Raw genomic sequence first — 16,745 nt, 5'->3', positions numbered from 1 at the left:
AAGCATTATAACTCGTCAACAGTAACAACATTGCACAGGAATGTCAATGAGCGAACTGATAATGTTCAAATAAAAAATTCAGTAAGAGTCACCCTTTTGATTTTCGTTACTTTGAGTTAGAGCCTGCAGTACCGTTGCTTCCAACTTCTGAAATTTGCCTATTGATTTCAAATGTCATACGGTGGTTAAATGGTCACAGTTCATCACTTGTGTCAGTTAGTAACAGTTCCTGAAAGTGGAAAAATGATTCATGCCAGAGCGATCTTCCCTGAAACATGACAATCATTTTATGATGTGATTTGCCCAAAAGCTCTTGGCCCCATACACAGTAGAAAGGTTTCGAGCTACGAATGCTGCCTTGACCCCTCTGTTAATCTAATAGCGATTAGCGTGTCGTAAATGTTGGGCATTTTTCCACTTGCAACTCTATTTTATGCGCTTAAACAATATTAATAAGTTTCAATCATGCAACATCCGATATGTAAATGCAAAATAAATACCAAAACATCAAATCTGAAAATTACCTTGATAAATTCACTCACAGAATTGCAGCTTGGTCATCTGGTTGAATGGCACCTCACGTCAGGCGGCTGGTGGCATGTTAGGCCGGCCGCGGTGGTCTCGCGGTTCTAGGCGTGCAGTCCGGAACCGCGCGACTGCTACGGTCGCAGGTTCGAATCCTGCCTCGGGCATGGATGTGTGTGATGTCCCTAGGTTAGTTAGGTTTAAGTAGTTCTAAGTTCTAGGGGACTGATGACCACAGCTGTTAAGTCCCATAGTGCTCAGAGCCATTTGAACCATTTGGTGGCATGTTATCTTTTGAGGATGGTCACTGTAGGGCGAGGAAACACTCGAGCTTACTGTTCTGATTTTGATGCAGCCACAAGGTGTTTTGCAGTTTTGTTTCTGGAAGTTTTTCCTATTACTTGTGTGTTAGAAGGTGAAGCGAATTATCTTTATAATTGGATCATGCTGATAATTTTAACACACACCCGTAATGAGGTTTAAAAAGTAGTGTACTCCAACTTGCGACTTTGTGCCTACACTGTGTGGCATTTACCTCTAGATCACGAACTGATACAGCAATGTAACAAATTGGGAAGAAGACGACACTTCCTCCAGCCACTTCCACATCTTAGAGCGTTGCCACATAGTGTATGTACTTTGCCTTAGAATTATGAGGGGCGGCCAGTTTTATTTTTCTTATTAAGTGAACGACTCAGAATTAATCTGTACGGCGGCCTGGTTTCTGTCAAAAACTGTACATCATGCTATCATTGTAACAGATTTATGGTTCTTAAAAACTATTCCTACACAGGGTAACAAATTTTTTAAGCAATCAGTCCTAACTGCATTTCTGAAGCGCAGTATCACTTGCAACTAAAAATGGAGTGCGAAATAATTTGATTTCATATTGTAGGTAATACATATCCTCAAACTTTGTCTCACAATTCTGACGAATCAACACAACTATGAAATGTGTGTCTGGAGGTAATTTTAGCAGTAAAAGAGTTTAGAAAAAGGGTTTCATTAAAATGTAATACATAACTTGTTTAAATGCCCTGTAATATCAAAGAGAAAAGCCAGGCCTGCTACTTAGTTGTTGTCCTTGAGACATAGCTGTGTCTGTCCCTTCATTTTCATAAACGGCTACTTCTTCCAAACTGAGAAGAATATGTCAGGAACTAATCTAACCTACTATAGTACCGTATTATACGGTGTGTCACCATATGCCTATTCCAGGCTAGCAGAAAGCCCTGGAAGTTTTGATGACTGACATCGTGGTGGCTTACATAATTCACTTGCTGCACCACAACCTTCACAATATTGTCATATTGGACACTTTCTGTTAATTGTTGGCTTATTCATAAAATGACATAGATATTCTTGTTGCAGGTTTGAGTTTTGGTCTCTCAAAGAGAACTTCTATGCTCGCCAGACAAGGAAACATCAGACTTCAATGTTTAAAAGATACAAGTTACTGGTCTGAAAGGATACATATTATGATGCGAGACCACTAATAGAATGATAGTTAACGGACATTATGCTTCATCAATGATCCTTGGGCTGATTTCTGCGAGATAATACTACACAAATATAACTTGTTTATGGCAGAATCAATTAGATTTGGCATACCGTCATTTTAAATGAAACACCAATGCTTTTGATGATTTGTTTTATCAACTAAATAATTGTAAAGCGTTTGGTAGACTACACTAAGACGTTCCTCTCGAAACTCTAACAGACAGAACAGAAGAATAATAACTAAGTTTTTGTCTTTTGTTTAAGAAATAATATTATGTGAAATATTATCTCTCATGCCTATCACATGTGTGTAAATTAATTCTTTGCCGCTACTTGGCATATTTATTTCACACAGAATTTTTCTTTTCCCTTAAAAGATATATTATAGTGCCCCATATATATTGAGGCTGAGTGACAAATTACAGTTGAACTATTTACTTCTAGGGTTTATATACAATATTCTTCAAAAATATACATATACCAGTTCTCTTTTACATTTATATACAATAATCAGATTTAAATTTTAGCACCACACTTCTTGGGGCATTATCGTAGTCTCAGTGTGCGAGCAGAATACTTCACAGCCGACGTCATGCAACGTTTATATTTCGATAGTCTTTGATATGCATAGTAGCTCGCTGTATGCCAGTCTTTCCATTGCACAGTGTGCGACGGTTTAATACTTTTTCGCTCATGATTTAATATTTAGCTTCCCATCATATGCAGTGTCTGTAAACATGGAAGCAGAGCTCACTGATTGCAGCATAGTCGACATGACCGATTGCGGACCTCTGGTATAAAGCCCAGTGGAGGGTCTGAATCTCAGGCTCAGATAGTTCTACGACCGTGTAGGCTGCAAATTCCTCGACTCCCGCCATAGGGTGGCTGGGTTTCGGGTTCTGCTGGATAGGTCAAGAGCTCACTACACGCAGGAGGAAGCTACACGGGCAGTAGGGGCTGTGTGGCTTGGACTGGGCGGTTTTTTAAGTTAGAGGGTCCCAGGAAAACGCAAAAAGGGCTTCAGTCTCAAAGGGTGCAGACCAAACACAGAAAGAACATAGATACAGGAACTTCCTGTAAAACAGTTGTAAATTATCGTAGCTGTGTTAGGAAAATACCAGAGCTCCAAGCGCTAATACAAAGCACAGATGCTCAAATCATTATAAACACTGAAAGCGAACTAAAGCTGGAAATAAGTGCTGCCAAAATTTTTGCGAAAGATCTAACACTGTTCCGAATGAATAGGCTAAACGATGTTGGTGGTGGCGTTTTTGTTGCTGTTAGAAGTAATTTATCTTGTCGTGAAATTGAAGTAGATAGTTTCCATGAGTTAGTATGGGCAGAGGTCATTCTTGGCAACCGGAATAAAATAATAATTGGATCCTTTCATCGACCTCCCAATTCAGATGATACAATTTCTGAAAGATTAAATGAAAACTTGAATTTAATTTCAACCACATACCCGACTCATACAATTATAGTTGGTGGCGCCTTTAATTTACACTCATTATGTTAGCAAAAATACATGTTTAAATCCGAAGGTATGCATAAAACATCATCCGAAATTGTGCTAAATACATTCTCTGAAAATTATTTCGAACAGTTAGTTCATGAGCCCACACGAATAGTAAATGGTTGTGAAAACACATTTGACCTCTTAGCAACAAATAATCCTGAGCTAATAACAAGCATCAAAACGCATACAGGGATTAGTGAAAACAGGATTATCATAGCGAGACTTAATATTGTAACAGCAAAATCCTGCAAAAATAACCAAAAATATACCTCTTCGAAACAGCAGATAAAAATTCACTTGACGCCTTCTTGACAGACAATCTCCACTCCTTCCAAATTCACAATGTAAAGGTAGACCAGATGTGGCTTGAATTCAGAGAAATAGTATCGACATCAATTGAGAGATTTATACCAAATAAATTAACAACAAACAATGGAGCTGATCCTCCTTGGTATACAAAACGGGTGAGAAAACTTGCAGAAACAAAAAAAAAAAAACAAAAAAGTAGCATGCCAAATGTAAGCGAATCCAAAATCTCCAAGATTGGCGATCTTTTACAGAAACTCGAAATTTAGCACGGACGTCAATGCAAGATGCATATAATAGTTTCCACAAAGAAACTTTGTCTCTAAACGTGGCAGGAAATCCAAAGAGATTCTGGTCATTTGTAAAGTATGCTAGCAGCAAGAGACAATCATGTGATAGCAACGAAAATACTACAGAGTACAGACGATAGCGCTGCCAAACCAGAGTTACTAAACACAGCCTTCCGAAATTCCTTCACCAAAGCTTTTGATGCTGTACCACATGTGCGACGTAGTGCAATTGTGTGCTTGTGGAATAGCGTCTCAGTTATGTGACTAGAATTGTGATTTCCTGTCAGAGAGTTCTCAGTTTGTAGTAATTGACAGAAAGTCATAGAGTAAAACAGATGTGATTTCTGGTGTTCCTCAAGGTAGTGTTATAGGTCCTTTCCTGTTTCTTATCTATATAAATATTTAGGAGACAATCTGAGCAGCTATCTTAGGTCGTTTGCAGATGATGCTGTCGTTTATCAACTAGTAAAGTCATCAGAAGATCAAAACTAAATTGCAAAATGACTTAGAAAAGTTATCTGTGTCGTGCAAAAATTGGAAATTGAACCTAAATAACCAAAAGTGTGAGACCATCCACATGAGTTCTAAAAGGAATCCGTTAAACTTCGGTTACACGATTAATCAGCCAGATCTAAAGGCCATAAATTCAACTAAATACCTAGGAATTACAATTACAAACAGCTTAAATTGGAAGGAACACACAGAAAATGTCGTGGGGAAGTATAACCTAAGACTGCATTTTATAGGCAGGCTGGCTCACGCCAGGAAATTTTCAGGAGATAACTTTTGTGATACAACATACATGTGGACATTTACCACATGCATATTCCCGCCAAATAGTTAGTCCAGTACTATGAAATTTCTTTGGTCTATACCGTATAGTGCAGGATCTTTGTCCTCATTTTACAATGCACATGTTTTACTGGGAAGGACAACTCACACCATCCATCACAGCACCACCACATCGCAGCACCACCACATAAGAGTGTACTCACACTGTCCATCATGTAATAACATGCCAAGTCAATTCAAGTCATGCGATCTCAACTCCCATTGCTGTCCTAAGCTGTCCTTTTTGCGGGAATTGCGATATTTGCAAGATGATTTTCAACTGTTTTTATGCGCGAAGTGCACATACACAATGTGGTAGCTTATGTCCATGGATCCTGAAGTCTACATTTGTACGAAAATGACATTAATAGAACTCAAATGGTTTGCAGCTAGCATGGATAGCTTGTACACTAGAAAAGGGAGACAGAAGTGCAAAACAACACAAAGAAAGTGCGTAGATCCGAAAAAATGTCATAACATCGTACAGAAGGGGAATAACACACATTATACAAGGAGTTTGAGGAAGACGAATCTGAATTTTATGTTTTTGAAAGTGGAAGTATCAGTTTCTTAATTTGTTACGTAAAATTCCACCCAGAATTACTAAATATATACTTTCACTAATGAAATATTAAATGCTCTGAGTAACCAGAAGTCACCCATTGGAATTTTTTGTGATGTCTCAAAGGCTTTTGATTGTGTAAGTCATGGAATACTTCTAGATAAGCTCAAGTACTGTGATTTGAATGGGACAGCGCTCAAATGGTTTAAATCATACCTAACTGGAAGAGTGCAGAAAGTTGAAATAAGCAGTTCACATAATATGCAAAAAAAAAAAAAAAACTCGTGATATCTCAAACTGGGGAACAATCAAGAACGGGGTGCCGCAAGGTTTGGTCTTGGGTCCTCTGCTGTTCTTAATATATATTAATGACTTGCCGTTCTATATTCACGAAGATGCATAGCTGGTACTTTTTGCCAGTGATACAAGTATAGCTATCACACCCAACAAAGAAGAATTAACTGGTGAAGTTGTAAACGATGTTTTTCAGAAAATCATTAAGTGGTTCTCTGCAAATGGGCCCTCATTAAACTTTGACAAAACATAGTACTTACAGTTCCACACAGTAAATGGAGTGACACCATTAATAAATATAGGTTTCGATCAGAAATCTGTAGCTAAGGTAGAATATTCAAAATTTCTAGGTGTATGCAATGATGAGGGGTTGAACTGGAAAATACACACGGAAGATCTGCTGAAACGTTTGAGTTCAGCTACTTATGCTATTAGAGTCATTGCAAATTTTGGCGATATACATCTCAGTAAATTAGCTTACCACTCGTATTTTCATTCTCTGCTTTCGTATGGCATCAAATTCTGGGTTAACTCATCATTGAGTAAAAGAGTGTTCATTGCACAAAAACGTGTAATCATAATAATTGCTGGAGCTCATCCAAGATCATCCTGCAGACACTTATTTAAAGAGCTAGAGATCTTTGCTGTAGCCTCACAAGATATATATTCACTTCTGAAATTTGTTAGTAACAATCTGAACGAATTGAAAAGTAATAACAATGTACATGGTTACAACACTAGGAGAAAGGATGATCAACACTACTCAAGGTTAAATCTAACTTTGGCTCAGAAGGGGTTAAATTATGCTGACACAAAAGTCTTTGGTCACTTACCTAATAGCATCAAAAGTCTGACAGACAGCCATATAGCATTTAAAAGGAAATTAAAATAATTTCTTAATGGCAACTCCTTCTACTCATTAAATGAATTTTTGGATATAGTAAATGGGTAATTTCCCCAACCCCCACCAAAAAAATTAAGTGGCATGTAATATTTTGCGTAATGTAATATCTTGTATAGACACCTTTTATTAACCAGACACATTCCATATCATTACGAAGTATTGTATTCATGATATATGGAACAAGTACTAATCTAATCTAAAAAGAACATGGTGTTACAAACTGCGGTCACATCTCGTGAAAATTTAGTTGTGCATTAGTCATATCTCCCTCAATACATTACCCTTCAAGGCATATAGGTTTACTTTACATGTTGTATTTGGCTTTTAGTAGTTCCAGTGCCTTATTTGTACTGAGGTTAGCTAGTGAAACCACATAAATGTTGACCACTGATGCTTGCAAAACTGTTCCTCAGACAATTCAGAGAGCTACTGAACAATAAATAAGATTGTTACAAATACATACTGACACACACAACTTACAGTGTCTGAAGGTTTCAGAGCATTTCTTTACATAACACTAAAAATGCATGACAGCATTCAAATAAATTCCCACATACTAATCAACCTCATGCTACCCACAGTACCTTTTTCATTTCAGGTTGCAGCCATGTTGCAATCCATTCCATTGAAAAATACTAAATACACTTCCGGTAACTATGAAAATGCACTTTATAAATGTAGTAGAGGACAAGTAATTTAGTACAATCATGTCGTACAATTCAGACTGCTGTCTCACTGCTTTAATTAAACTGTGATCATTCATTATAAATTTTAACAAAAGAAATAATGAAACAAAACAATTTATAGCAAACAACGAACAACTGATATCAACCACCAGGCTCTTCAGTCCAAATGGCTCTAACTACAAGCTGGAAACGTCAGTCATTCCAGCGACAGGCCACTGTCACCCCGCTCCCCACTCCTCAGACAGAATCGTCCTAGGAAGTCATCCACAAATATTGTATCAGTGTGTTTACAGTTACAAATATTACTGTTGCAGCCTCAATCTAACGACATTCGACAATGAGCGAAGTATTGGAAAAACGCTCTTCTGATGGTTGTGGCCCTGGAAATATAAATATCTGTACCATTTTTATGACTGGACTTAATTTTCCACGTAAAAAAAGTCTTTCATTGTCTTTACGGCTATCGCACTTTTCCACGTCTAATGCATATCTCCCTTACGACAGGACAAAGCCATTTGGTTTGTACATGTTGTCGCACACACGTACTTTATCAGCATTCTGATCACAGCGAATCTATCATGTGTTCCCTACTATTCAGTATAATACTTCAACAGTAACTGAATGCTGGTGATACCAAACAATACTGAGCGAAAATACGCGATGGATAGCTGTGTCTTATTTGTTTTTTTCTTACAAGTGGTACCAGTGTGTCTTAGGAAGACAGACGTAGTCATCGTACAAGCCACCAGATGCTAAAAACACGATCGCAGCGGCTATGTTACTGCCACAAGCGGTTTTGATTCTACAGGCACGCCCAAGTACCACTAATGATATCCGTGTTAAAAACTATACAAGCTTTATAACCCGAAGTACAGTGTTGCTTCTGAATGAAATGGTTTTCCATACAAATAACACGACTTTGAATGCAGATGGTGACTGCGGGGTGTGTATTAACAGATGGAAAATGTGGGTGAACGTCACCAGCAGTGTAAACTCGTAATAAAATCACCGACTTCAGAAAGTGATTCGGCTATGTGGCATGAAGCCGGTATCTGCAACTCCCTCATGCCACTGATACATATTTCTCCAGTATTTATATCGTATTATATCCTGATGGAACATAACAGGTTCTGTGATATATCCATTGGATTATAGGCGATGATTGATTGAGAATGATCGCGTACAATAGATGGTGTTCTATGCAATGAATCACTTAAAAAATTAGATTGAGGTCGTAAGAAATGTACACTGGCTTTCCAGATCTATAGTGTGCTTTCTGGAAGAAATGCAGTCTGTGATTTGGAATCAAGTTTTTCATTCAACCACATACCTGCAGTGGATCCTATAAATACACTCCTGGAAATTGAAATAAGAACACCGTGAATTCATTGTCCCAGGAAGGGGAAACTTTATTGACACATTCCTGGGGTCAGATACATCACATGATCACACTGACAGAACCACAGGCACATAGACACAGGCAACAGAGCATGCACAATGTCGGCACTAGTACAGTGTATATCCACCTTTCGCAGCAATGCAGGCTACTATTCTCCCATGGAGACGATCGTAGAGATGCTGGATGTAGTCCTGTGGAACGGCTTGCCATGCCATTTCCACCTGGCGCCTCAGTTGGACCAGCGTTCGTGCTGGACGTGCAGACCGCGTGAGACGACGCTTCATCCAGTCCCATACATGCTCAATGGGGGACAGATCCGGAGATCTTGCTGGCCAGGGTAGTTGACTTACACCTTCTAGAGCACGTTGGGTGGCACGGGATACATGCGGACGTGTATTGTCCTGTTGGAAGTTCCCTTGCCGGTCTAGGAATGGTAGAACGATGGGTTCGATGACGGTTTGGATGTACCGTGCACTATTCAGTGTCCCCTCGACGATCACCAGTGGTGTACGGCCAGTGTAGGAGATCGCTCCCCACACCAGGATGCCGGGTGTTGGCCCTGTGTGCCTCGGTCGTATGCAGTCCTGATTGTGGCACTCACCTGCACGGGGCCAAACACGCATACGACCATCATTGGCACCAAGGCAGAAGCGACTCTCATCGCTGAAGACGACACGTCTCCATTCGTCCCTCCATTCACGCCTGTCGCGACACCACTGGAGGCGGGCTGCACGATGTTGGGGCGTGAGCGGAAGACGGCCTAACGGTGTGCGGGACCGTAGCCCAGCTTCATGGAGACGGTTGCGAATGGTCCTCGCCGATACCCCAGGAGCAACAGTGTCCCTAATTTGCTGGGAAGTGGCGGTGCGGTCCCCTACGGCACTGCGTAGGATCCTACGGTCTTGGCGTGCATCCGTGCGTCGCTGCGGTCCGGTCGCAGGTCGACGGGCACGTGGACTTTCCGCCGACCACTGGCGACAACATCGATGTACTGTGGAGACCTCACGCCCCACGTGTTGAGCAATTCGGCGGTACGTCCACCCGGCCTCCCGCTTGCACACTATACGCCCTCGCTCAAAGTCCGTCAACTGCACATACGGTTCACGTCCACGCTGTCGCGGCATGCTACCAGTGTTAAAGACTGCGATGGAGCTCCGTATGCCACGGCAAACTGGCTGACACTGACGGCGGCGGTGCACAAATGCTGCGCAGCTAGCGCCATTCGACGGCCAACACCGCGGTTCCTGGTGTGTCCGCTGTGCCGTGCATGTGATCATTGCTTGTACAGCCCTCTCGCAGTGTCCGGAGCAAGTATGGTGGGTCTGACACACCGGTGTCAATGTGTTCTTTTTTCCATTTCCAGGAGTGTATTATATCACATGGAATTTTATTGTGGGTGGTCATGTAAATGACATTTTACTCTTGCAGAAGTAAGTAATAAGAATAATAACTGATTCTGACAATGCACAACATTGTAAACTTCAATTCATTAAGCTGGAATGTCTGACAGTACTAAACTTATTCACCTATAATATTTTATTGTATGTCTGAAATAATGTTTCTAATTTTGTATTGAGAAGTGATGTACATAGTTATAATGCTAGAAATAGAACATGTGTAGATGTGCTATATCACAGATGATCTAAATCATGTAACTCCTACCTAGCCCTTGGACTAAGGATGTTTAATAGGCTAAGAATAGAACTTAAAAAATTGGCTCTACCTGTTTTAACCTCTCCCCATGAACAAGGACCTTGCTGTTGGTGAGGAAGCTTGCGTGCCTCAGCGATACAGATGGCCATACCATAGGTGCAACCACAACAGAGTGGTATCTGTTGGGAGGCCAGACAAACATGTGGTTCTTGAGGAGGGGCAGCAGCCTTTTCAGTAGTTGCAAGGGCAACAGTCTGGATGATTGACTGATCTGGCCTTGTAACAATAACCAAAACAGCCTTGCTGTGCTGGTACTGTGAACGGCTGAAAGCAAGGGGAAACTACGGCCGTAATTTTCCCGAGGGCATGCAGCTTTACTGTATGATTAAATGATGATGACGTCCTCTTGGGTAAAATATTCCGGAGGTAAAATAGTCCTCCATTCGGATGTCGTTATCAGGAGAAAGAAAACTGGCGTTCTACGGATCGGAGCGTGGAATATCAAATCACTTAATCGGGCAGGTAGGTTAGAAAATTTAAAAAGGGAAATGGATAGGTTAAAGTTAGATATAGAGGGAATTAGTGAAGTTCGGTGGCAGGAGGAACAAGACTTCTGGTCAGGTGACTACAGGGTTATAAACACAAAATCAAATAGGGGTAATGCAGGAGAAGGGTTAATAATGAATACGAAATTAGGAATGTGGGTAAGCTACTACAAACATCATAGCGAACGCATTATTGTGGCCAAGATAGATACGAAGCCCACACCTACTACAGTAGTACAAGTTTATATGCCAACTAGCTCTGCAGATGACGAAGAAATTGAAGAAATGTATAATGAAATAAAAGAAATTATTCAGATAGTGAAGGGTGACGAAAATTTAATAGTCATGGGTGACTGGAATTCGGTAGTAGGAAAAGAGAGAGAATGAAACGTAGTAGGTGAATATGGATTGGGGCTAAGAAATGAAAGAGGAAGACGCCTGGTAGAATTTTGCACAGAGCATAAATTAATCATAGCTAACGCTTGGTTCAAGAATCATAAAAGAAGGCTGTATACATGGAAGAAGCCTGGAGATACTGACAGGTTTCAGATAGATTACATAATGGTAAGACAGAGATTTAGGAACCAGGTTTTTAACTTAAGACATTTCCAGGGGCAGATGTGGACTCTGACCGCAATCTATTGGTAATGAACTGTAGATTAAAACTGAAGAAACTGCAAAAAGGTGGCAATTTAAGGAGATGGGACCTGGATAAACTGAAAGAACCAGAGGTTGTACAGAGTTTCAGGGAGAGCATAACGGAACAATTGACAGGAATGGGGGAAAGAAATACGGTAGAAGAAGAATGGGTAGCTTTGAGGGATGAAGTAGTGAAGGCAGCAGAGGATCAAGTAGGTAAAAAGACGAGGGCTAGTAGAAATCCTTGGGCAACAGAAGAAATATTGAATTTAATTGATGAAAGGAGAAAATATAAAAATGCAGTAAATGAAGCAGGCAAAAAGGAATACAAACGTCTCAAATATGAGATCGACAGGAAGTGCAAAATGGCTAAGCAGGGATGGCTAGAGGACAAGTGTAAGGATGTAGGGGCTTACCTCACTAGGGCTAAGATAGATACTGCCTACAGGAAAATTAAAGAGACCTTTGGAGATAAGAGAACCACTTGTATGAACATCAAGAGCTCAGATGGAAACCCAGTTCGAAGCAAAGAAGGGAAAGCAGAAAGATGGAAGGAGTATATAGAGGGTCTATACAAGGGCGATGTACTTGAGGACAATATTATGGAAATGGAAGAGGATGTAGATGAAGATGAAATGGGTGAAACGATACTGCGTGACGAGTTTGACAGAGCACTGAAAGACCTGAGTCGAAACAATTCCCCCGGAGTAGACAACATTCAATTGGAACTACTGACGGCCTTGGGAGAGCCAGTCCTGACAAAACTCTACCATGTGGTGAGCAAGATGTATGAAACAGGCGAAATAACCTCAGACTTCAAGAAGAATATAATAATTCCAATCCCACAGAAAGCAGGTGTTGACAGATGTGAAAAATACCGAACTATCAGTTTAATAAGTCACAGCTGCAAAATACTAACGCGAATTCTTTACAGACGAATGGAAAAACTAGTAGAAGCCGACCTCGGGAAAGATCAGTTTGGATTCCGTAGAAATGTTGGAACACGTGAGGCAATACTGACCCTATGACTTATCTTAGAAGCTAGATTAAGGAAGGGCAAACCTACGTTTCTAGCATTTGTAGACTTAGAGAAAGCTTTTGACAATGTTGACTGGAATACTCTCTTTCAAATTCTGAAGGTGGCAGGGGTAAAATACAGGGAGAGAAAGGCTATTTACAATTTGTACAGAAACCAGATGGCAGTTATAAGAGTCGAGGGACATCAAAGGGAAGCAGTGGTTGGGAAGGGAGTGAGACTGGGTTTTAGTCTCTCCCCGATATTATTCAATCTGTATATTGAGCAAGCAGTGAAGGAAACAAAAGAAAAATTCGGAGCAGGTATTAAAATCCATGGAGAAGACATAAAAACTTTGAGGTTCGCCGATGACATCGTAATTCTGTCAGAGACAGCAAAGGACTTGGAAGAGCAGTTGAACAGAATGGATAATGTCTTGAAAGGAGGAAGTAAGATGAACATCAACAAAATCAAAACGAGGATAATGGAATGTAGTCGAGTTAAGTCAGGTGATGCTGAGGGAATTAGATTAGGAAATGAGACACTTAAAGTAGTAAAGGAGTTTTGCTATTTGGGGAGCAAAATAACTGATGACGGTCGAAGTAGAGAGGATATAAAATGTAGACTGGCAATGGCAAGGAAAGCGTTTCTGAAGAAGAGAAATTTGTTAACATCGAGTATAGATTTAAGTGTCAGGAAGTCATTTCTGAAACTACACTCCTGGAAATTGAAATAAGAACACCGTGAATTCATTGTCCCAGGAAGGGGAAACTTTATTGACACATTCCTGGGGTCAGATATATCACATGATCACACTGACAGAACTACAGGCACATAGACACAGGCAACAGAGCATGCACAATGTCGGCACTAGTACAGTGTGTATCCACCTTTCGCAGCAATGCAGGCTGCTATTCTCCCATGGAGACGATCGTAGAGATGCTGGATGTAGTCCTGTGGAACGGCTTGCCATGCCATTTCCACCTGGCGCCTCAGTTGGACCAGCGTTCGTGCTGGACGTGCAGACCGCGTGAGACGACGCTTCATCCAGTCCCAAACATGCTCAATGGGGGACAGATCCGGAGATCTTGCTGGCCAGGGTAGTTGACTTACACCTTCTAGAGCACGTTGGGTGGCACGGGATACATGCGGACGTGCATTGTCCTGTTGGAACAGGAAGTTCCCTTGCCGGTCTAGGAATGGTAGAACGATGGGTTCGATGACGGTTTGGATGTACCGTGCACTATTCAGTGTCCCCTCGACGATCACCAGTGGTGTACGGCCAGTGTAGGAGATCGCTCCCCACACCAGGATGCCGGGTGTTGGCCCTGTGTGCCTCGGTCGTATGCAGTCCTGATTGTGGCGCTCACCTGCACGGCGCCAAACACGCATACGACCATCATTGGCACCAAGGCAGAAGCGACTCTCATCGCTGAAGACGACACGTCTCCATTCGTCCCTCCATTCACGCCTGTCGCGACACCACTGGAGGCGGGCTGCACGATGTTGGGGCGTGAGCGGAAGACGGCCTAACGGTGTGCGGGACCGTAGCCCAGCTTCATGGAGACGGTTGCGAATGGTCCTCGCCGATACCCCAGGAGCAACAGTGTCCCTAATTTGCTGGGAAGTGGCGGTGCGGTCCCCTACGGCACTGCGTAGGATACTACGGTCTTGGCGTGCATCCGTGCGTCGCTGCGGTCCGGTCCCAGGTCGACGGGCACGTGCACCTTCCGCCGACCACTGGCGACAACATCGATGTACTGTGGAGACCTCACGCCCCACGTGTTGAGCAATTCGGCGGTACGTCCACCCGGCCTCCCGCATGCCCACTATACGCCCTCGCTCAAAGTCCGTCAACTGCACATACGGTTCACGTCCACGCTGTCGCGGCATGCTACCAGTGTTAAAGACTGCGATGGAGCTCCGTATGCCACGGCAAACTGGCTGACACTGACGGCGGCGGTGCACAAATGCTGCGCAGCTAGCGCCATTCGACGGCCAACACCGCGGTTCCTGGTGTGTCCGCTGTGCCGTGCATGTGATCATTGCTTGTACAGCCCTCTCGCAGTGTCCGGAGCAAGTATGGTGGGTCTGACACACCGGTGTCAATGTGTTCTTTTTTCCATTTCCAGGAGTGTATTTGTATGGAGTGTAGCCATGTATGGAAGTGAAACATGTACGATAAATAGTTTGGACAAGAAGAGAATAGAAGCTTTCGAAATGTGGTGCTACAGAAGAATGCTGAAGATTAGATGGGTAGACCACATAACTAATGAGGAAGCATTGAATAGGATTGGGGAGAAGAGAAGTTTGTAGCACAACTTGACCAGAAGAAGGGATCGGTTGGTAGGACATGTTCTGAGGCATCAAGGGATCACCAATTTAGTATTGGAGGGCAGCGTGGAGGGTAAAAATCGTAGGGGGAGACCAAGAGATGAATACACTAAGCAGATTCAGAAGGATGTAGGTTGCAGTAGGTACTGGGAGATGAAGAAGCTTGCACAGGATAGAGTAGCATGGAGAGCTGCATCAAACCAGTCTCAGGACTGAAGACCACAACAACAACAACAACAACAACATGTTTTAAAGCTAAATTGTATCAGCTACTAGCAAACAATATTTGTTATACAACTGACGAATTTTTGAAGCTGAAAATTGTGCATTATAACATGTAGTTTCTAATTGTACCTGTTTCATGTAAACTAAATTACATTGATATATTAGTTAGTGCAGAAATGTATGATTTTGGCTTTGTCTATTGCTCTAAGAGCAGAATGACAATAAAATTTTCTTCTTCTTATTATTATTGTTATTGTTATTACTATGGATTACCAAGTGAAATTTGTGACTGGATTGGGGACTTCTTGGTAGGGAGGACACAGCATGTCATATCAGATGGAGAGTCATCGTCAGATGTAGAAGTAACTTTGGGTGTGCCCCAGGAAAGTGTGTTGGGGCCCTTGCTGTTCACGTTGTATATTAATGACCTTGCAGATAATATTTATAGAGGACTTTTTGCAGATGATGCAGTTATCTATAATAAAGTATTGTCTGAAAGAAACTACATTAATATTCAGTCAGATCTTGATAAGATTTCAGAGTGATACAAAGATTGGCAATTGGTTTTAAATGTTCAAAGTGTGCACTTCATAAAAATGAAAAAAAGTAGTATACTATTACTATAATAGCAATGAGTCATCGTTGGAATCAGTCTACTCATACAAACACCTGGTTGCAGCACTTTGTAGGGATATGAAATGGAATGATCACATCATTTCAGTCATGGATAAAACATGTGGTACACTTTGGTTTATTGGCAGAATACAGGGGAAATGCAATCAATCTACAAAGGAGATTGCTTACAAATCATCACTCATGTGATCAGTTGTAGAATACTGCTCAAGTGTGTAGGACCCATACCAGATAGAGCTAACATGGTATATTGAACATATACAGAGAAGGGAAGCACTAATGGCCACAGGTTTGTTTAATCTGAGGGAGATTGTCACAGATATAACTGAAGGATATTAGCTGGAAGAGAAGATAGACATAAACTATCCCAAGAAAATCTATTAACAAAGTTTCAAGAATCAACTTTAAATGATTACTCTAGGAATATACTACAATTCCCTACATATCACTCACATAGGGGTCAGAAGAACAAGATCAGAATAATTAGTGCGCCCACAGAGGCTTTCAAACAATCATTCTTCCCGCACATAATATGTGAGTGGAACAGAAAGAAACCCTAGTAACTGGTACATTGGGACGTACCCTCTGAAACGCATCTCATGGTGGTTTGCAAAGTATAGGTGTAAATGTAGGTAGACATAAATCTGTAAAAATATTGTCAGAGTTGCTGAATGAAACGCATTTGGCGGTCAAGAGAACAATGCCTGAGACCTTCAATGACTAACACAGCAGAATACCGTCAAATGAGATTTTATAAAATCCAAAGAGATTTTGGTGCTATGTAAAGGCTGTTAGTGGCACCAAAGTTAGTGTCCAGCCCCTACTGAAAGAGACAGGAACTGAAATTGAGGGTAGCAAAGCAAATGCCAAAATGCTTAATTCTGTTTT

This window comes from Schistocerca serialis, chromosome 6, assembly GCF_023864345.2.
Source record: "Schistocerca serialis cubense isolate TAMUIC-IGC-003099 chromosome 6, iqSchSeri2.2, whole genome shotgun sequence".
NCBI classification, from domain to species: domain Eukaryota; kingdom Metazoa; phylum Arthropoda; class Insecta; order Orthoptera; family Acrididae; genus Schistocerca; species Schistocerca serialis.
This window is presented reverse-complemented; position numbering follows the sequence as displayed.